The 22,610-nt window shown below is 37.7% G+C and overlaps 1 protein-coding gene across 4 annotated transcripts in view; it reads left to right on the top strand.

Moving 5' to 3' along the window:
- Positions 1–22,610, top strand: part of PTPRZ1 (protein tyrosine phosphatase receptor type Z1) — a 200,020-nt gene that overhangs the window by 75,218 nt on the left and 102,192 nt on the right. The window lies entirely within an intron of this gene.

Genomic DNA, 22,610 nt, shown 5'->3' on the forward strand with positions numbered 1-22,610 from the left:
TGCATGTGACTTTTCAAGGAAAATTTTAAAGGCAGTTATTTCTGGAAAGTGAAATTGTTATTGCCTTTTATTTTCATCTTTTTGCTTGTCTGTTTCTTCTAGTTTTTCTTTTTTGAAAAAAGAAAAGATTTACTTATGGACTTGAAAGGTACAGTTACAGGGAGGGAGGGAGAGACAGAGAAAAAGCTCTTTCTTCGATGTTCACTCCCCAAATGGCCGTGACAGCCAGGGCTGGACCAGGCTGAAGCCAGGAGCCTGGAGCTTCTTCCTGGTCTCCCATGTGGTAGCAGGGGCCCAAGCAATTGTCCATCCTCTGTTGCTTTTCTAGACACTTTAGCAGAAAGTTGGATCGAAAGTAGAGCAGCCGGGACTAGAACCAGAACCCACATGGATACTGGTGCTGCAGCCAGTTGCTTTACCCACTATCCCACAATGCCAGCCCCATCTTCTAGTTTTTCAACACTAAACATATACTTGTTTTATAATTGACTTGGAGAAAGGGAAGTTATATATGTATTCAATAGGAAATAGATTTATAAGTTGGTTTTTATTCTAGAAGTAGTTAAGAAGTTGTTTTATCTTCTGCCCTTCCTATTTCCCCACCCTGGAATGGTCTAATTGTTTATATATCTGAGGGGACTGTATCTGGGCTTGTTTCTATATGAGTGTTGCAGGTGAACTTGGAAAATGGTATATTAATCATCTGTCCATCTAAGGAGTAGATAACAAAGTATAATTAGTATGGAAATAGCTAGTATTCTCTTAGAAGAATGGTCAGATCATTGTATATTTGCATTTTATCTGAACTTGATCCAGCCGGGATTCCAGTCAGGGCACTTGAAGTGTCACACAACTGGATTTTCTTCTCTGCTGTGGCGCAACAGCCTCACTTTGCATTCATTTCACAATCGGGGATCATTATCCCAGCTCAGTGTGAATCAATTTCTCATAGTTGATTGTCTGAATTGCTGCCAGCCCAAGTCACATTTTCTACATCGTTTACCAGAAAGCATACTATTTTTAAAAGTCAGAAAGATTATGTGAGTAGACTACAGCTTGGGTATGTCCTCAAACGGTGCTCTGGCGCAGTAACCGCCCCTGAAACTCAATGTCGTCTGCAAATTGATTGACAGTGTTACTGACCTATAGATCAAAGGTTTCCCCATTCCAATTCATCATTTTCAAAGTGAGTCTCTATCGACATGAAAGAGTCCATTTTTTCTTTCGAGGAGAAAAGTTCATCTTTAGAGAGCAGCCTCTATTGTTCCTTTGTAGCAGAGTAATAGCATCCTTAGTTTCCGTGGAGACAATCAAGAAATCCAGTTCAGGATATGTTTATGTGATTTCAGAATATATGTGGAGAGAAAGTTCTATGACTTCTAATTGTGATCTTACACTCACAAAATGTACCTATTTAAGTAAATTATCGTAACTCTTCCATTCTTCATTTACGGTGATTGCTTGTATTCAATCTTAAGCGCAAGAGATGAGCCTGGATTTGAAAATCCAAATCCCAATCCTGTATTTTTATGCCACCACCAACATTTTTAAAAGTAAATTGAGTGGAAAATTAAGTCCTGGCATATGATGCAAATTCCTCTAATGTATCTGGCCTTCATTTAATCATTTATGAGTTATCATGGCAAGATGTTTACATAGATTAAATACCACAGAGATCTAAGGAACTATATTTATTTGATCCTAATTAATATTTGGCCTTAAATAAATAATCACACCACTTTCCGATTTCCTAATGTTAAGTAATTAAACAGCTGGCAGCTGTTGGCCAGATAAACATCAAGCTTTGCCAAGTAGATATGCAACTTTTCACCAGATATCTACTATATTTAGAATGATTACAAGATACGTGGAACCCCATATACCTTAGAAACATTGTTATAGGTTATTACTGAATAATTATTTATTATCTGCTTAACAGCATTAAAATTCATGCTAAATTATCACAGATAGTTGTAAAGTGTGTTTTGTTTATGGTATATGGAGAAACATCAAGTAAAAACTTTTTGTGACAATTTTCATTGAAGTGTTTTATATTTAAATGACATTAAAGAGATTAAAATGCTAGGTAAATGAGGAATTCCATTTTTAAAAATTAGAATATCACTAAACTTGCACAATCTGCTCACTTTTTGACAATGAAGCTGTCAGATGGACAATTACAATAGTAAAGAATGAAGTGAATATTAAACACAGATAATGTATAATCTAGACTAGTGCGTCTCAGATTTTATAGCTCATCAGGATTATCTGGGGGACCTACAGAGAAAAAAACAGCAGGCCCAGATTTCCAGAGTTTCTGATTCAGTAAGTTGGAAGCAGAGGCCACAAATTTAATATATAATGATTTCTTGGGTGCTTGTTCCTGCTGACCTGAGGACCCTAGTATCCAGGATCTAGATCAATCTCAGCTCAAGTTGCCTTCATTTGTGGAATGAATGAATGAGAGAGTCAAAAATATAGAGAGCCTGTGCAAAAGTAAATGTATCCATGTGAGAACGCCTTAGCTCTCTGGATATGATATATTGATATGAAAAAGTAGTGTCGTTGCTTCTGTATAATGCATAACAACATGTTAAAAGTCATTTTAAAATGCTGCCATCTGCATCAGCAAAACACAAGGTAAGTCTCAAGCAGTTTAGTTAGCGCAACTTTCATTAATTCCCATCTGGACAGGGCCTCTTTGCCTCACATCTTTCTGGCCTACTTATGTTCTGTAAGAATGCCTCATTAGTGAGTACGGATGCAAATTGCCTTAACTTTGAATTTTACTCTTGATAACATTTATCCCTGGTGGTTTTAAAGGAAAACATGTTTATAAGCCTTTTAAAAATATTTTTATTATTTTATTTGAAAGACAGACAGAGATATCTTCCATTTGCTGGTCCATTGCCCAAATGGTCGTGACATCTAAGCCCAGGCCAGAAGGAAGCCAGAAGCATAGAGCTTCAAACAGGTCTCCCATGTGGATGGCAGGTATCCAAGATCTTGAGCCATCATTTGCATATTATCAGGAAGCTAGATTGGAAGCAGCAATGGGACTCAGGCCCAGGGTCTCCAATACAGGATGTGGGTGTCCCAAACAGTAACTGAACAGCTATATATCCACCTCCAGGTTCTCCTAAGCTTTTTAAATATCAGTTTGATTAGCTCCAAAGGTCCTCAAGGTTATATTTTCCATTCCTGCAGTTTTTAAAATTTACAAATCCCAATGGTACAGGACTCCTAAACTGTGTAGAATATAATATTTTTTCTAATAGTTTTCACTGTTTTATAATTTAGTAGTGCTTTCAAAACTTTAAGGTAGTAGAGACGTATTTCTGAATATTTGTTTAGTAAGGATTGCCGATCATTCTTTACTGCAGTTGCTGCTAGTATTTAAGTAACTTATGTACTGTCACTTTCCAGATCAATAATGTTAACTCCACATGAAAAATTATTAAACATATACAAATTACATTTTCAATCACTGGGCTATATTTTGCTATGAATGTAGTCTCTAATCCCAGGAGATATGTTTGAAAATGTTTGTAATTGTCCAAAAAAACAGAGTTGTCTGTCTGTTCTCATTACTCTGGGAAGAGTTCTTTGAAGATTGTACAGCGGAGGCTGGCATTGTGGCACAGTGGGTTAAGCTTCAGCCTGAGATGCTGGCTATCCTTATGGGCACCAGTTCAAGTCCCAGCTGCTGCACTTCTAATCCAGCTTCCTGCTAATATGCCTTAGAAAGCAGTGGAAGATGGTCTAAGTCCTTGGGCCCTTACACCCGCTTGGGTGGGGTTCTAATCTCCTGGCTTTGGGCTGGCACAAGCTCCAGCCATTACAGCCATTTTGGGAGGGAACAGATCTCTCTCTCTTTCTTTCTCTGTCTCTCCCTCTCTCTGTAGCTCTGTCTTTCAAACAGATAACTAAATCTAAAAGAGAGAGAGAGACAGAAAGAAAGGAAGAAAGGAAGAAAGGAAGGAAGGAAGGAAGGAAGGAAGGAAGGAAGAAAAAGAGAAAGAAAGAAAGAAAGAAAGAAAGAAAGAAAGAAAGAAAGAAAGAAAGAAAGAAAGAAAGAAAGAAAGAAAAAAGGAAGGAAGGAAGGAAGGAAGGAAGGAAGGAAGGAAGGAAGGAAGGAAGGAAGGAAGAAAGGCTTTCTCTCAGAGGCTAGTCTTATAAAAAAGAAAAAAAATGAAAGGAAGAGAGAGTCTCACAATGGATTGTAGAGCCTAATTTTGTTTTGTAAAATATTCATTTATTCTCAAATTCAGTAGTCTTAATGGAGTGCAAGCAAAAAAGTCAAACTGCCTTTCCTAGAGCTAGAATTCTAATATATAGCACATAGTGAATATCCACAGGTAAAGGAAATGACTCATGGTGACTTAAATTCTACTGCATAAGGATGCTATCTCATTCATGAATGTTAAGTACAGTCATTGTAGATTATCATTTTCTGGAGATGTAACAAAGTTATGAGGATTAAAGCCATTGCCACAAGTATATATAAATAATTACAGCATTTTTAAAGCCAAGCCATTGTCTCATTTTAAGTAAACTGCATTTATTGGTACATTTTTAAAGTTGAAAGTTTTGCAAATTCTTCTTTAAAATGTTTCTTTTGACTCAGTTTTCTCTCTTGGTTTAGGAATACTCATGGTATATGTCCGAGTTACATGAAAAGCCCTAATTAAGCTGTGCCTAGCACTATGGGAAAATTCCTGAGAAACTACTGAACGCATCCTAGTTTCCTTGCTATTTATAACCATCCATGTCTACTCCTTTACATTCTAAACCTCCTCTCATCCAGTTACTATGGGCAGTGTGCAAAGGGTAACATCTGAATGCATATTCAGTACAATCTAGGGATATCTTTCTCCATTGTCATTCAAAGGATATTCATCACTATTTAAATGTAGTCTCTTTCCAGCATTCTGGGAAAAATGTTAGACTTGGTGATAAGATAATTTTATCAAGTTTGTAAGAAGTACCTTGCCATTTTGGTCAAGTTATTGCCATTAAACACTGTCAGGTATTTCCACAATAAAATGCAGAGGCACCATCCCCCGATTTTGACATTTCCTTTGCTTATGAAAAGTTCTGCACCTCACTTACTGTCTGTAGATGTCATTCAGGACCCTTAATCACTAAAGACAGAAAAGCCTGAGAAACACTCAAGGACTAATCTATTATGAAAGGAAAGCGTTTGTTGAGTGCTCCTGAAGTTGAAATAAGAATTTTCCTTCTGACCAGAGAAATGGGGGGAAGGACCTAATGATTATCTACCAAGACCTAAAGAACTGTCTGTGTAAGCCACCATTTGACCAGGTGGAGAATCTTAACACATTCCTAGATATTCCTGTATGAGAAACTGTTCTGATCCCTAAACTGTACCTTAATGAATATGGTAAAAGAAAATACTAGTCATGGGGCCAGCACTGTGGCTCACTTGGTTAATCCTCCGCCTGCGGCACCGGCATCCCACGTGGGCGCCGGGTTCTAGTCCCCGTTGCTCCACTTCCAGTCCAGCTCTCTGTTGTGGCCCAGGAGGGCAGTGGAGGATGGCCCAGGTGCTTGGGCCCCTGCACCCACATGGGAGACCAGGAAAAAGCACCTTACTCCTGGCTTCAGAAGGGTGCAGCGCTGGCCGTAGCAGCCATTTGGGGAGTGAACCAATGGAAGGAAGACCTTTCTCTCTGTCTCTCTCTCTCTCTCACTGTCTTTAACTCTACCTGTCAAATAAATAAATAAAAAAAAAAAAAATACAAGTCAAAGCCTTCCTTATGAGAGACTGGAGAATGCAGACACTGTTTATCTCCCTTACACTAAGGCTACTTACATTAACCATTTCACTTATTGGAAAAAAGACAATTGATAGTAGGTTAGAAAAAGTTCCGTAGAGCTCCAACAAAAAATGGTAGTAATGGATTGTATCCTGTTGAATTAAGTGGGAGATCGGAGTTCCTAGCAATACAAATAAAGAATTTTTAACAAATGAGTTTGATGAGGAATGAGAAATTGACATTATCTCACAGTATCTCCCTACAAAACACTTTCCAATCATGAAATGAAAGAAAATACCAGGACAGTGGAAAAGCCTGGTGGAAACCACTTTCATTAAGTGATCCATGTGAACACTGGCAATAATGGCATGCTTAGAAATCTTGTGCCACTGAATAAGACATTGAGATGTAAAAAGCATCATTTTGTGATATTCCTAATTAAATGAGTAATATGAATCTAATGAGGTAACATCAGACAAGTTCAAATTGAGTAACATTCAGTTTAATAACTATAGTCTTAAAAGTATCCTGATTATGAAAGTCAAGAAAAGTGGAGGAACTACTTCAGTTTGAAAGAGACTAAAGAGACATTACAACTGAAGGCAATGTGTGTTACTAAATGGAATCTTATTACCATACAGGGCATTACTGGGGCATGTGAGCAATATCTGAACCTGACATAAGAACTTAATGATAATATGTGTTAATGTTAATTTCACTGTTTAGAGGATTTATTGTGATCATATACGAAAATATCTTTGTATTTAAGTAGCACAGTATAAAATATTCAATATCAAAGGAATGTTGGTACCGTCCTCTCAAATGATTGAAGAAAAAAAGTTTTTTCTGAATTTAAAATTATTTCAAAGGAAAAGATACACAACAACCAGTTAATAGGACTTACCTTTCAAAAGAGGGGTAGAAGATGAGGAAGGTTAAAATGTACTCCTTTAATACTTTGCTCCATAGTTCCTATGTGTTACTTTGGTACATTGACAATTAATGCAAATTTTAATTACTTAATAAAAATAAATGACTAGAAAATATCACAGAGATCACAAATATATATCTACTAAAGCAGAAATTTGATTGCACTGGTTTCAACTTTAGAATTACCCTCTAGTTTTATCTCAAAGCAGAGGTAGTTCAATTAGCAGTTCTTTATCCAATGTAATGATTTTTCCATAGAAATTATTTGAATTAGGGGGCCGGCGCTGTGGCGTAATGGGTTAAGCCAACACCACCAGTGCCGGCATCCCATATGGGCGCCGGTTCAAGTCCCGGCTGCTTCAGTTCTGACCCAGCTCTCTGCTATAGCCTGGGGAAGCAGTACAAGATGGCCCAAGTCCTTGGGCCCCTGCACCCACATGGGAGACCCAGGGGAAGCTCCTGGCTCCTGGCTTCAGATCTGTGCAGCTCCGGCTGTTGCAGCCAATTGGAGAGTAACCCAGAGGATGCAGGACCTCTCTCTCTTTCTCTCTGCCTCCCCTTCTCTCTCTATGTAACTCTGACTTTCAAATAAATAAATAAATAAATCTTTTTAAAAAACGAAATTATTTGAATTAGAAAACAAGAGCCCGCCTGTGGTTCTAACGTAAGTGCAAGCATGATGTTGCAGTGAAAATTTCACAATTTCTTAAGATTTGTTACTTATCAGAATTTTGTTTGTAAGAGGAAATCCAGGCTGTTAAATATACCTGTTGAGGTAATAATGATCACCTTGCGTTCTAAATGCCTACTGAAATCTCCCGATGAAAGACAGAGATACACGAAATGCAGTTTCATGCTCCATTGAGCTGAATTCCCTATTGCTCTTCTGAGAACTGCCTAGAGAACCTTCATGTATTTGTGTGCTTTATTGACTTTTCCCTTACATCTGTGAAAGGCATTTTGCTCTATGTCCTAGTTGTTATTAAAATGCAAATTCATTGATCTGTTTGCTTCAGAGAACATTCATGAGAGCAAAGAGAAATGATCAATGCTAATAAGTGCAATACCAATTTTAGTTACAGGCAGTGCTGCTCAGTTTATTAAGTACCAGTCTCTATAGTCTGGAAGTATAACCATTGACAGAATAGGTAAGATGATTGTACTAACTGAGCTTACATTCTATTAGGAAGAGAAAGAAAAGCAAATAAGCAAACAAGATGAATGACGAGTATAGGCATATTGAAAGGAATAAACGCATGATGTAATGGGCACTGTCACAGACTTAGAGAGGGCTTCTCCAGGAGGCGGAAGGCATTGCAGCTAAGATGGGAAGAGGAAACAGGAGCCAGCTGGTGAGGGGGAGGGGGTGAATATTTCATACAAGGGTGTGGTAAATGTAAAGGCACTGAGGGGAAAAAAAATCAGTGATGTGCTTGAAGATGAGGAAGAGTGGAATGGAAGAGTAGAGGAACCATTCTGTGTCAAGCACTGTGTTAATGGCTTTCCCTGTTGCAGCTTAGGGAAGCCTTGCAGTGATGCTGTGATACTGGTCCTAATGTTGGACCTTTGTATTTAGATAACAATTCCAAAGAATCAAGAGTTAAAGAGACTAACCCAAGACTATTCAAAGTTGTGGAGCCAGTTTTCAACCAGTCTGATTTTCAGAATCCAGGTTTTCAAGATATACCATGCCTGTTCCCAAATAAATCATCATATGAATATATTCTGCTTTGTTATTAATAGGATGAAGTTATAGGATCTATGATAGCCTAGAAAACTCATCTATATTTCTGTACTTCATTCCATGAAGAATGTTGTGCCTAGGTTAGTTATCAGACTTTCAAAAATATACAAAAATTGGAATGTACTTGAACAAAGTCCCCCTAATTGGTAGAATTTTGATATGTGAGAATAGCTGTGATTCTATCATGAAAAATGAGTCTAGAGACGTTCTTGTGTCAGTGTTCATATACATACCAGGCCATCACGTGGAAAAATAAGTAAGCGTTTCGTATGGCAGCAAGAAAATACAGTTTAGGAACACAAGAAAAAAACTCTCAAAACTTACTCTGAAAGAGAAAATAACTTCCCAACTCCGGAAAATTAAAAATTGGAGTAGCATACATTGAGGTAGATAAAGAGATTCAAACATCAAAGGTATTTAAGCCTTGGCAGAAAAAAAATCTGTCATCAAGCGTGTTGTGTAGAGGATTCAAGCAATGATGAGTAATTGAACTAAATTTTTTTTCCCAGTCTTGAGATTCTATAATGGATAAGCTGTGATCAGAAGCCAGGAAAATCATAATTGAACACATTTTATTTAGCAGAACATGGAATACAATCTGATGCCAAAGATGAAGAAGGATGTAAAAACCCAGACAGGATCTTGCTTGCACATTTCTTCTCAAAAGGGTTGGCAATCTGGCTTAGAAAGGAGGAGTCCTGCCCTGTCTCAGTGAACATGTGCTTTCCATACTCAGCATCTTCTCCTTTTCAAAACAAATGTTGGCACTCCAGGGAATTGATTACATATATTATCTGCAACTCTCATTACATTGATTATTACATTACCGGAAACTCTCATTACATTGATCTGTTTACCCATAGATCTTCCATCTAGATCCTAGGACTCATTGAAGGGAAATTCATATTTCCCTTCAGTATTTTCATATCTAAAAATGTTACCAAATAGTAACTATAATAATTAGCAGACCCTAGGTACAGGGAATAGTATCAGAAAGTCAAAGTTGGGTTTTGAAATATGACATATTTTTGACCAGCATTCATTTTCTGATTACCCATCAAAGTCCTAGACTGTACCCCATGAACATGGTATCAGAAGACTAATTTATAAAACACAGTTTTGATTTAGAAGTTTATACAATCCAAATTATTCAATACAATGAATAAGAATTAAGATTAAATTAGATGTTAGGTCTGAAAGATTTCTTCCTTTTTGTTTCTTAGAGTCCTACAAAATGAAATCACAGTGAATCTGTTGAAAATAAATGCTTGATGCTGTCAGCTTATCAATTGTTATAAGATGTGGTCTAGGGTCAACTTCTTTGAACTGCCAGAATTTTAGTGAGACCTTTTAAACAAAGGATAGCAGTGTTTTCTTGCAGTTGAATTAGTCTCATTGCTACTTACCATTGAAGATAAAATATTTTTGTTTGCAGTATTTTTTGGTGTTACTAGTATAACTTTAACAAAATTTTATTTTAAGCAGTGAAAAATGATAATTTATTTGAAAATTTTTTCTAATATGATTCTGTCTTAAGCATCTTTGCAAGTGTGGCACTTATTATTGGGTAGTAGCATATGTGATAACATAGGTATTGCATTAACCAAAGCCAGAGCAAACAGAAACTTGTTCAAATGCAAGTGCATTACTGACTCTCACCTTTTTTTTTTTAAGTTCAACTATTCCTTAGTATTAATTAGTCAAAAACATCTAAAATAGGTTTGATCGGGGCTTCCCAAACTTTAAAATATCTAATTTATGTTATATCTAATTATGTTGCCTTCAAAGTCAGCTTTGCTGTCTCCTCAAATTCCACTGCCTATGGAAGTCCTATATCCCCCTTAGGATTTCTGCAGTTTCTCAGGGAGCTTTGTTTCTCAGTTCCTGCTTCGCTTCCCTTGTCTCAGCTTCCTGACACATCATTTCTGTGCAATTATGCAGAGACAGACTGCTCTTCCAAAAAGAGACTCTACTGAAATCTATTGTTACTGAATAAAGGGCTATGGAATCTTCAACTGACTGAGTAGACATCAGTGAAGATACATTTGAATCTATGCAACTGTACCTTTATTTTTAGCACAATAATTACTTGCACTATCAATATTTTATTTAGATTTAATTTTGTTATTTGAGAGGCAGATACAGAGAAAGTGAAATCTACAGTTTACCTAGTCACTCCCCGAAATGCCCACAACAGCTGGAGCATGCTTTTTCCATAAACATTCCTGTACATTTGTATGGGAATAAAAACATCACATTGTGTTATTATAAATATGTGCAATTATGTGTTAATTAAAACACTGTAAAAGTAGATGACAATATAAAAGTAAAAATAGTTAACTTATATAGCAATTTTAACATTTTATGTTTATTTGGGATTGATAGTCCCTTAGAAATGAATTGCAGTGTTTTAGTTTAAAGCACTTCTCTCCTTTAGCCTTTTAATGTATATATTTAAAGAGTAGGGATACATGTTAGTTTAATGGACTACTGAAATACCTTTGTTTGCAAAGTAAATTAATTATTAGTTTGTTTTATCTGATTTACAGTCATGTACCATAATTACCTCTATTTAAACATCATCATTAAAAATAAAATTAGAAAACAATGAAAGAATCAGTGTTCAGGTTTCTGCTCAACCTAAAGGAGGTTTCTAACTATGATTAGTTAGTAAAAATAAATGGAGATTCAGGAAACAGAAAGACTAGAGACATAGAAATAGACCATAACTCAGGCAGTCAATTTCACAGTTTTAAAATCTAAGCTATAAATTTGCTATCTTTAAACAGAAATTTGGTTTATCAATAAACAAAATTTGACTTTTTATTTTTGCATTTCAGATCTTTAATTTGGGTAATAATTTCATTATCTTTCATATTTCACAGGTCTTATTAGTTTTCCTTGGACTGCTTATCACAAGTAGCTCATGAAGATACAAATTTTAGGTGTCATTACTTCCTTGAAATGATATACAAATAAAGTCTGCCTGTAGATCTTTCACCTAGATTGGGAGGCCCATACTAAAATAGCCAGAATGGTAAAAGTTAGATTTATAGAAAAGGCAAATAGGTCTTTAGTTCTTCACTGAATTTTCTTTTCAATTCTAATGTTTTCTGTTACTGCTTTGAGAAATATTTCTGGCTGTATCCTGTTTTCAGAAAAATTCAAAGTGCCCCTGGTGTCACATGATATTTAATATTATTTCAGCAACATAATTGTTTAAAAGGGTTCATGACCATTAAGTTACTTTTTAAATTTAATTTATCTGAGACAGGGGAGAGACAGAAAGAGAAAGAGAGATCCCATCTGCTGGTTTGTTCGCAAACGCCAGGGTGCTGGGAACTCATTCTAGGTCTCTTATGTGGGTGGCAGAGTCCCAAGTACTTGAGCCATGGCTGCTGCTTCCCAAAGTGTGCATGAGCAGGAAGCTGGAACTGGGAGCAGGACCAGGAGTCAAACCCAAGCATTTCAATATTCAGACATCCCAAACAACCCCTTGACCACTGCCAAACACCCACCCACATTTGTTATTCTTTTTTTAATTTTTAAAGATTTGTTTATTTATTTGAAAGGCAGAAACACAGAGAGAAGGGAGGAAAGAGAGAAAGAGAGAGAGAGAGAGGAGAGAGAAGAAGAAAGAGATTTTTTTTTTTACCCCTGAATCACTCTCCAAATGGCTAAAAAGGCCAGGGCTGGGCATGGCCAAAACAAGGAGCCAGGAGCTTCTTCCAGGTCTCCCATGTGGGCCTAAGGACTTGGACCATCTTCTGCTGCTTTTCCAGGTGCATTAGCAGGGTGCTGGATCAGAAGTGGAGGAGCCAGGACTTGAACCAGCATCCATATGGAATGCTGGCACTGCAGGCACAGTTTAACTTTCCATGTCACAGCAATGGCCCCTATATTATTTTATGTCAATCTTTATTGCCATTTTGCAAAAGAGAAATTAAGGGTAAGCCTGGTTTTTCTCATAATCAGACTCATCAGGCTAAAATGCTGTACCATTATTTATTTATTTGAAAGATGCAGCAACAGTAAAGAGAGGGAGTGACAGAGAGTTATCTTCCATCCACTGGTTCACTCTCCCAAAAGGCCACAACAGCCAGAATAAAGCAGCCAGCACAAAGCCAGAAGCCAGGAGATAGGAACTCCATCCTGACCTCCCACATGGAAGACAGGGGTCCAAGTACTTGAGCCATCTTATGCTGCCTTCTCAAGCACACTAGCAGGAAGCTGGATTGGAACCAGAGCAGCCACATGGACCTAGCTCTCCAATATAGGATGCTGGCATCTCAAGAGATGGCTTAACCTGCCAGGCCACAATCCAGGCCTCTGTTACTTCATTTTAGAAGCCCCTAAAACTTGGCTGTCTACTGGGAGAGGGCTGGAAATCAACAGGGCCACTTCAGCCATCTACAGCACAGAATTGACACAAGGAAGTAGAAATGTTTGCTCAAGTGAATGGTTTTTGGAAGTGATAGATACAGGATTGAACTGATGTTAACTCAGTTCCCAGATTTCTCTTCCCATGTGGTGTGAACTTGCTCTAAAGCAGAAGTACTAGAATACAGTTCCCTCCTCTTAATGTAGCTGAATCCTTATGAATCCATGTTTTCATGATTTTCTTGTGTGTCTTTTTGCAATCAAGCTAATAATCCTCCATTTATGCCTTGTACCTTCTCTCATTGAAGAACTTGATCATTGACCTCTCATAACCCCAAATTCTTTCTTAGAATAACTCTTTCTTCCTAATATACACAAAGTCTGTCTTAAAATCTTTCCATTCCTCATCCTTCCATCTGTCTCTGGTTGCCAAGTTACCTCTCTTATTTCCTGCACAACAAGCATTTAAAACATACTTTAATTCTTATCGTCTCAATTCACTCTGCAGTCTGAATTCCAAGTCCAGCATTACACTAAATCATCTGTTCTAGGAGTATTGGATTTGCAGATAGGAGATAACAAAATCCAGTCGCAGTGGACATGACTATACTGACTCTCCCCCTATGTGTGCCACCCACTCTGTGATAATCCTTCATTTTGAAATCATCTTTCTATGACTGTCATAGATTTTCAGTTCCCTCTCAGGCCACACATTCTTCCCTCCCTCAGTCTTCACTAAATGCTAATGTTCCCCCATGTCTTATCATTGACCCTTTTCTTGCTTACCAACTTTAATTGAAATATTTCATCCACATCTGTGTTCTAAAATATTACCTGCAGGCTGATATGCCCCAGTCTCTCCACTGATCTCCGATATTTTTCATTGCATAATGAATTTCCATGGTAGTCTCAAAGTCAGTAGTTCCAAAACCAGATTCAACATCTTTCTGTCCACACTTCCTTCCACATGACTAGTCTGTGGTATGCCCAGCTGTATGCCCAGGAGTCGAGATTTGTTATGTCATCCTATGTCCTTCTCCCTTCCTTACTTCCAAGTAAGAATCTACTCAAGTGTTCCTAAACTTCCAAATGACATACTAAAGTTAGTCCTCAAGTTTATGAGGGATCCTTTTACTATGTTTCCAGCCCCATAATTTTTTGCATTAACTAAAGTTTTATTTATTTTTCTATAAGATTAATTTCATTTTCTGATTAAATTAATTGATTAGTTATGACCCAATGTGAAGATAATCAAATTTTTGGAAAAATGACCGATGTATTTCCACTGCCAGTTGTAAAGTTCAGATGATTAATCTTCAGAGTAAGAGTGTTTTACTACGGCAGTGTCCTTAGATCTTTTCTCATCTTATACTTTTAGTTATCCCTTGTAGTCTACAAAATTTCTTCAGTTTTTTGAAATACAGAACAGTCTTTTTGTATGTTTTATAGTGTTCTGTGTTGGATTTTTCTAGCTTGAAAAAATCCTAGAATTTTCAACAAAACCCTAAAAAATTTCTGGACTATTTCTATCCCTATTCATGCTAAACTTCACATAGTGATTTTCTTAAATGTCATAAGCTAAGAGAATGTTTGTGCTAGAACCTTCTTAAGTAAATTGATAACTACCTTCCTGGACATATAACCCCTGCAACCTGGATACATCAACCCAACCTGCGTGGCAGAAATGTTTCTGCTGTCCCAATGTGAATTTCCCATCAGGACAGGAAATAAAAGAAAGTGCAGTCTCGGTGAAAGAGCTTCTCATTCTGAAATTGTTTGCATTTGATCTGCATTCAGTACAGTTTTCAATGCAGTGATCATCAACATTTGGCAACCATTTTGGTCTTTCTGGCTCCAAAAACCTCTCGTCAAAGCTACAAACAGGCACACTGATCTATGCATGTTAACAGAGCCTCGACCTGGTTTTCAGCTTGGAAGATTATCTCAAACATCCATCTTCCTTTGTTTTGAGTCAGTTTACGTGATGGCATTTACTAGTGAGACATAATCACTTAATGATCACCATTTAATAATTTGAGGCTTTAGTTTCTTATTTTGAGGAAGCCCCCTTCTCCAGCAGCTAACTTCTGCATCTGAAAAATGTCTTCTTAAATAAGTCACCTTTCCATTGGAATTCTGCATTCTATGCTGCATTTCATGGAAAATAATTCTGGTTAATCTCATTTTTTATATTTAAATAAACTTAAATTTGACTCCAAGTCATTTTATGCTTAGAGTTTTATTTCATTTAAATAACTTTTAATTTTGTCATTTTGCTGTATTTGTTAGCACATTTAAAAAACAAAGTGTGCAGTAAAGCTGTGACTTATTCTATATGAAACCATAAGTGGAGTTTGTTCAAGGCAATTAGTAGATGCTACAAACATAACCATAGTCTTCACTTTGCTATTATACTTATATTTGCCCTTTCATATTTTATATGTGAATATATAGAAACAGACTTTTTTATATCAAAATCTGAACTAAAGAAATTCACTAAATTAAAAACAATATAGGGGCTGGCGCTGTGGCTTAGCAGGTAAATCCACTGTGTGCTGTGCCAGCATCCCATGTGGGTGCCGGTTTGAGTCCTGGCTGCTCCTCTTCCCATCCAACTCTCTGCTATAGCCTGGGAAAATAATGGAAGACGGCCCAAGTGCTTGGGCCCTTGCATCCACTTGAGAGACCCAGAAGAAGCTCCAGGCTCCTGGCTTCAGGTCAATACAGCTCAGGCCATTGCTGCCATTTGGGGAGGAACCAGCAAATGGAAAACCTCTCTCTCTCTCTCTCTCTCTCTCTCTTTCTCTGCCTCTCTGTAACTCTGCCTTTCAAATAACTAAATAAGTCTTTTTAAAAAGTATATTTTTCTTATCTTGTTATGTTTAAAGAACTGATTCTAAGTCTGTCGTTCAAATCTTGTAGATAATAGGAAGTTTTGATAACCTTACAAAGAAATAAATATTGGGATTTTATCATATTTGTGTAAATATTTGTTGTGTACACCTTATATAATATTATATTATTTTTGCCATTCATCTAATATTTGAAGGTTAAACCCAACAAGAATTGCAAACAGAGAAAAGAAGAGAAAGTAACAGTGATTTCTTTCTTTGGCTTTCATTTCATTGGCATAATTTGCTCACTTTTCCCTCCAAATATTGAAACTCTTGTGTTAGTATTTTTTTATTCATTCCCTAGTCCATTTCTTTGCATTGGTCACTGATGCAGTATCACTTTGCTATACAATATTTTTTAAAGTATGTTCATCTGTAGAACACTAATTGGTTAACCTGATGCAGTACAAGGACACTGAAGGGAAGGCAACTCTAGATACCTTACTGAAGCACTTAATCATTCGTCGAACAATTGCTTAATCCTTAGGTGCTAGCCTCTAAGAAAGGTGCTGAAATGGCAACATGAACAAGAGATCGATACAGTCTAGTACAAGTACGTACAAGGATGCTGTAAAAATCAAACTGAAGACCAGAAGATGTCTGTGAAAACTTGCAGCCTCTCCCTGACTGGCCATCCCACATTCCTGCCAGCTTAATGCCTCTCACAAGGCAGTGCTGAGCTTCTCACTCCTTCAAAGCCTCAACATCCCTCCCCCCCCAGCCTACACCGTATATTTGCTCGCTGTCTGCCTTTCTATCACCCTCTGCATAATTTCTCAGCATCACTATGCTCTTTGGATTTAACTGGCCTGTCCTCTGCTCTCTTTATTGCTGCACTTCTCTACCACCATGAGTTTGCTCACAATCTTCATGCAACAAGTTTGTGCCCAGTTTCCTTTGTGTATGTCAAAATCCCACTGATTCTTTAATGCCTGCATTAGTGTGCTTTCACTTTCCATGTTTACTTTCTCTCAACTCATGTACTCTTTTAGGCATTTTCGTACTTATTTAACAAACTATAATCTTCTTCTGTAGTGTAATAATAGGCAAGCAACAGAGAAGCATAAACTCATGTACATCCCCTATAGAGCCTAGAGTTGCTTTCCATTCACTTAGAACAGAAAATCTATTGCATACAAATATTGAATGCATTAATTTGGTGCACAAAGACTATTTCACAAACAATTTGTTTCCACTATTTACCAGACTGAGAGTCTGACAATAGCGTGTAGATGATAGACAAGTCAGCAGACAAAATGCACACATTCTGCTAAGTACTCTAATAAATGTAAGCACAAGAAATATACAAAAATATTATGAATTCAGCTGAATCAATGAATGAATAAATATGCGAGTGAGTAATTTAGTTAAGTTCTCTAGAGCTCCTGTTTTATACTCTAAATTCCTCCATTGGATAAATCACCTGATAATCATTTGCTGCAACCAGTCAGTGTCATTTCTTTCTGCACAATTTTAACTGATAACAATGAGGTGGACACAAAATGTTCTATTGAAGCATGTACACATGTTTTCTCAAATTCATCACCCTGGGCATTAACCACTGTGGCCTCTGGTTGCAACACTAAAACTATGAATTTGGGAATTTCAAAATAATATTTAAGAATAAGATTAGTTAATGTGTTTAATGCTTCTGTTGTCTGTGTTTCAATTCTGTAAACAATTTTAACACTTCTGTCCTTATTTCCCTTGGTTTTCTACTCGTGGAGATTTTAAATCACCTCCCTTGTAGAGTCTTTTGAAGACTTTTTTTAAACTTTTATTTAATAAATATAAATTTCCAAAGTACAACTTTTGGATTATAGCTGCTTTTTCGCCCCATAACCTCCCTCCCACCCACAACCATCCCATCTCCCACTCCCTCTCCCATCCCATTCTTCATCAAGATTCATTTTCAATTATCTTTATATACAGAAGATCTACTTAGTATTTACTAATTAAAGATTTCAACAGTTTGCACCCACACAGACACACAAAGTATAGAGTACTGTTTGAGTACTAGTTTTACCATTAATTCACATAGTACAACACATTAAGGACAGAGATCCTACATGGGGAGTAAGTGCGTAGTGACTTCTGTTGTTGATTTAACAATTGACACTCTTATCTATGATGTCAGTAATCACTTGAAGACTTTTTTATGACTTAAATTCTTATTTTTATAGGACATTTTCTCTTTGTTGGTCTTACCATGGGAAAAGAATCCCTTTTCCTTATTCTGATCTCTTTTCTTTTGTCTTTTAATCATAAAAATTAAGAAGTTATCTGGATCCACACTCAGTGTAATCCCATGGACTTCATATGTAATCCAGTTACTCAAGATTATTGTGCTGTAAGATTTCAGCCCAGAGTTCAGTCTTGAGGCCTTTCTTGATACCTTTCAGCCGTTCAGAAAGAACTACTGAACTAAATTGTCCAATGAGATCTGTAGTTGAGTTTAGAAATGTTTCTCTTATTGGCCAATTCATTTTCTTTTTTTTTTTAAGATTTTTATTTATTTATTTGACAAAGTTACAGAAAGTGAGAGAGAGAGAGAGAGAGAGAGAGAGAGAGAGAAGTGGCCAATTCATTTTCTTTGTTTTTTTTTTTTTTCTTTGTGATTTCATATTTCATCCCTAAGCTCAAGTCACAAAACAAGGCATCACTATTTTTTTGTTTGATTCTGGTATTCAACAAAAGTTTATTGAACACCTTTTATTTATTTATTTTTTAAATTTATTTATTTTTTTGACAGGCAGAGTGGCCAGTGAGAGAGAGAGACAGAGAGAAAGATCTTCCTTTTTGCCGTTGGTTCACCCTCCAATAGCCGCCATGGCTGGCGCGCTGCGGCCGGCGCACCGCGCTGATCCGAAGGCAGGAGCCAGGTACTTCTCCTGGTCTCCCATGGGGTGCAGGGCCCAAGCACCTGGGCCATCCTCCACTGTACTCCCTGGCCACAGCAGAGAGCTGGCCTGGAAGAGGGGCAACCGGGACAGAATCCGGCGCCCCGACCGGGACTAGAACCTGGAGTGCCGGCGCCGCAAGGCGAAGGATTAGCCTAGTGAGCCAGGGCACCGGCCTGAACACCTTTCAGAAACCAGTCTTTTTTTTCTAGGCACTGGGATGTGGAGACACTAAAATAGACTTCATTAATATGCTAAGCAAAGAACATAAAATAAGGAGAGCCACTGAGAGAGACTAGTGGAGGAAACATATTTTATACAGGGTGCTCAAAGAAAGACTATTTGGAGAGATGTATTTGAGCAAAGATCTCACTGAAGTAGGAAAAGGAGCTTTTTGAACTTTGCCAACCTCAGGAGAAGCACTCCAGGAAGATCTGGCAGCAGGTGCCAAGCCTCCACATGCTGCAGGAATGGAATGGAAGCCAGGGTGGCTATAGCAGGGCTCAACACAGAGTGCTAGCAAATGACAGAAGAGGGGGTGTGAGAGTGGTGACATCGTACAGTGTCTGTCAGCTGTGTTGAGGACATACATTTATTTTTAATAAGATGGAAAATTATTATAGGGATTCGAGCTAACCAGTATCTTAAAAGATTAATGTAGTTACTGAGTTACAAGTTTTCTTTTGCTGTGTAACAAATTAACAAAGTTAGTGGCTTATAGCAACACATTTGCTATCTCATAGCTTCTGTGTTACATAAGTTGGAGAGAAGGGACTGTTTAGCTTGCTTCTCTGATCAGGCGCAGGGTCTCACATATCAAAATGTCTCATTCAAAGCCTGGAGTCTTGTAACCTATTTTGGATTCTTGACATAATTCACCTCCTGGAGGCTGGAGAACTGAGGTCCTGGGGTTTCTGTTTGTTCTGGTTGTAACTTTGGGGACACTCATAGCTCCTAGTACTGGTTATTAGTTCCTAACTATGAACCCCTTCTCACTCAAAACCTGGTCTTCAAAGCCAGCAGGGGTGTCTCTCAAACTTTGGATCTCTCTGCAGTTTGCCAAGATAGATCTTCTTAAAACATAACAGATTCACAGCAAGGACTTTGTTATCTCCTGGGCCATTAAATGTAACTTAATCAAAGAATGACTTTCCTTTCACATTTATAGGTACTGTCCAACCTTCAGCAGAAGGTGGAAGTTAGCAACCACTTTGGGATTCTACTTATGTAGAGCAGAATTGTGGAAGGGGCAAGAGGCAGAACTGGAGACCAGTTAGAAAGCACTGGAGATATATATCTAAAAGAGGGCTTTTCAAAATTAAATACGTATATGAGTCTCCTGGGATTGTGTTAAGATATAGACTCTGACTTCATAAGGCTACAGTGGAGGACTGACTCACCTGTGTCCCCAGGGATGGCAATGCTGCTTGTGGTAGCAAGGTGTGGGCAAACAACAGTGGTGGCTTGGGTTACACTGGAAATTGCAGAGTTGAAAAATTACCTGATAAGAAATATCTTTCAAAGACAGATCCGAAGGGGTCATCTGGATGCCATCTAAGGTTAGGGGGTGGCAAAGACTGTAGGAGGATCCTGTTTCAGGATAGAAATCAGGAATTAGTTTTGTGTATGCTAAGTCTAAGATAATGTTTAGAAACCAAGTGGAGAGGATCACCAAGTGAGATGGCAAATAGGTTTGTATATCAGAGACTTACTTCTTTGTTTGCACAAAGTAATGTGAATATGCTTAATACTACTGAAATGCTCAGTATAGATATCCAATATTAGGTCATGCATTTTATCACATTAAAAATGTATGCTTTTCACAGACTTTTTTTATTAAATTTATCTTTTTCATGTGTAGTGAACGAATTTCATGTATTTCATGTATACAGACTTAGGAGCATAGTGATACTTCCCACCCCACCCTTCCTCCTGCTCAGATTTCCACCTTCCTTCACCCTGCCTTTATTAATCTTTCTTTCAATTTTTGCAATAACATACTTTCAGTTTATTTTATAATCATAAGTTTAACTCTCCATAAGCAAAGAATTCAACAAACAGTAAGAAGAAAAAAGCACTGTTCCTCAACAGTAGAGACAAGGGCTATAAATAATAATCAATCCTCAAAATGTCAATGTTGCTGATATACATTACATTTTTGTACTCTGTTAGTTTTCCCTGATCTGTGCTAATGGAAACTTAACATTTAAAGTGTCTGTGCACACCTATGTAACTCTTCCTAAGTGTGCATGGAATTCACTGTGCTGTATTTAAAATGTAAACAGTCAAATGGGCCTTATTGATCATTCCACAGTTGATCTCTCTCCTTCCCTTGCACTGACGTTAGTAAAATAAGCAATGTTTTCTTGTCCCCATGCCAAAGTTCCTTACAAGTAAAATCAGAATCAGCATAGCATTACTCAGATCATTAAAGCTATTCCTAGAAAGCAAAATACACATTATTGTGCATATTTAAACCTCTTTTTACTCAAATATTCTCTAGGAACAAAGCTAGACTTTGAAATAAATTTTCAGCGGGCATTGAGTCTGTTAGAGCCTCACTGTGACTTGCGTTACTTACCTTTCCTTGACCATTTAGGCAGTTTCATGATATGACTAATGATTCTTTCTTTTCTGGGGTAAATTGCACAGTAAGCCTTCTTACATTATGAGAGATGTTCATTAGATTTAGCTTGCATAGAAGTTAGTGCTCATTGACACCTTTATTATAAAAAAATATATAGACTAGGGTAGTACTGAAAATATGTTTACCAAGAATTTCCCTACACCTCAATCATGTAAAACTTTGGCCTCACCCACACAAATATTCAAAAGCAAGATGACCACTGTGCTGCCACTCTGCTCTCTCTTGTGGTGACTATAGAAATGCTGAAGTCTAACGCAAGAAAAGTTTAAGACTTACACTCTCACCATTTCAAGTACATGGACCCCCCAAAAGGTTCATGGAAAAATAGGTCCTTTGAAAGTATTTTCTGTGAATTTCAAAAAAGTTTTGCACCAAAATAAGTTTGTCTTTTAATTCAATTTTCCAAGAACTTTTAAAAGTACCCCTGAATTTATTTATATAAGTTGGAGGGGAAGGAGAGAGCGAGAGAGCAAGAGCAAGAGCGAGAGAGAGAGAGAGACTGAGATACAGAGAGACAAAATGCTATCACATGCAGATTCACTCCCAAATGCTCACAGTGGTTGAAGTACTGACAAACCAAAGCCAGAATCTGGAAATTCAGTTCAGGTCTTGCATGTGGGTGGTAGCAAAAACCCAATTACTTGAACCATCACCAATGCCTCCTAGGGTCTTCGTCCTCAGGAAGACAGAGTCAGGAATTGAACCCAAGTACTCTGATGTGGGACACAGATCCCTTAACCACCAGCCCACTCCACCCTAGTATTTTAATGGAACTTCAATAGAACGTACATGCTGCTAGCACTACTTGGGTACTAAGATAACATCAAGTGAATACGGTTATGGGAGATGGTTTATGTTTCAGGTAGGGGTGAAATAAAGGCAACTTAGGGCAGTTTTCATTTAGAGGATTGTTCATTCTGTGGGTGAAAATTCACTGCACTGTAAGCAGAAAGACCTATTTTTGGGGGGGCTGATGCTGTGGCACAGTGGGCTAAGCCTTCACCTTTGACACTGGCATCCTATATGGGTGCCAGTTCATGTCCTGGCTGCTCCTCTTCTGATCCAGCTCTCTGCTATGGCATGAGAAAGCAGTACAGGATGGCCCAAGTGCTTGGGCCTCTGCCTCGACATGGGAGACCAGGAAGAAGCTCCTGGCTCCTGGCTTCCCAGCAGCCCAGCTCTGGCTGTTGGCGGCCATCTGGTGAGTGAGTCAGCTAAAGAAGACCTCTCTCTCTGTCTCTCCTTCTCTTTCTCTGTAACTCTACCTCTGAAATAAATAAATAAAATCTTAAAAGAAAAAAGACCTGTTTTGTTTTTCTTTTGTTAAGCATAAAA

This window comes from Oryctolagus cuniculus, chromosome 3 (assembly GCF_051225735.1).
Source record: "Oryctolagus cuniculus isolate XC-2025 breed Fujian yellow rabbit chromosome 3, ASM5122573v1, whole genome shotgun sequence".
Taxonomy (NCBI): Eukaryota; Metazoa; Chordata; class Mammalia; order Lagomorpha; family Leporidae; genus Oryctolagus; species Oryctolagus cuniculus.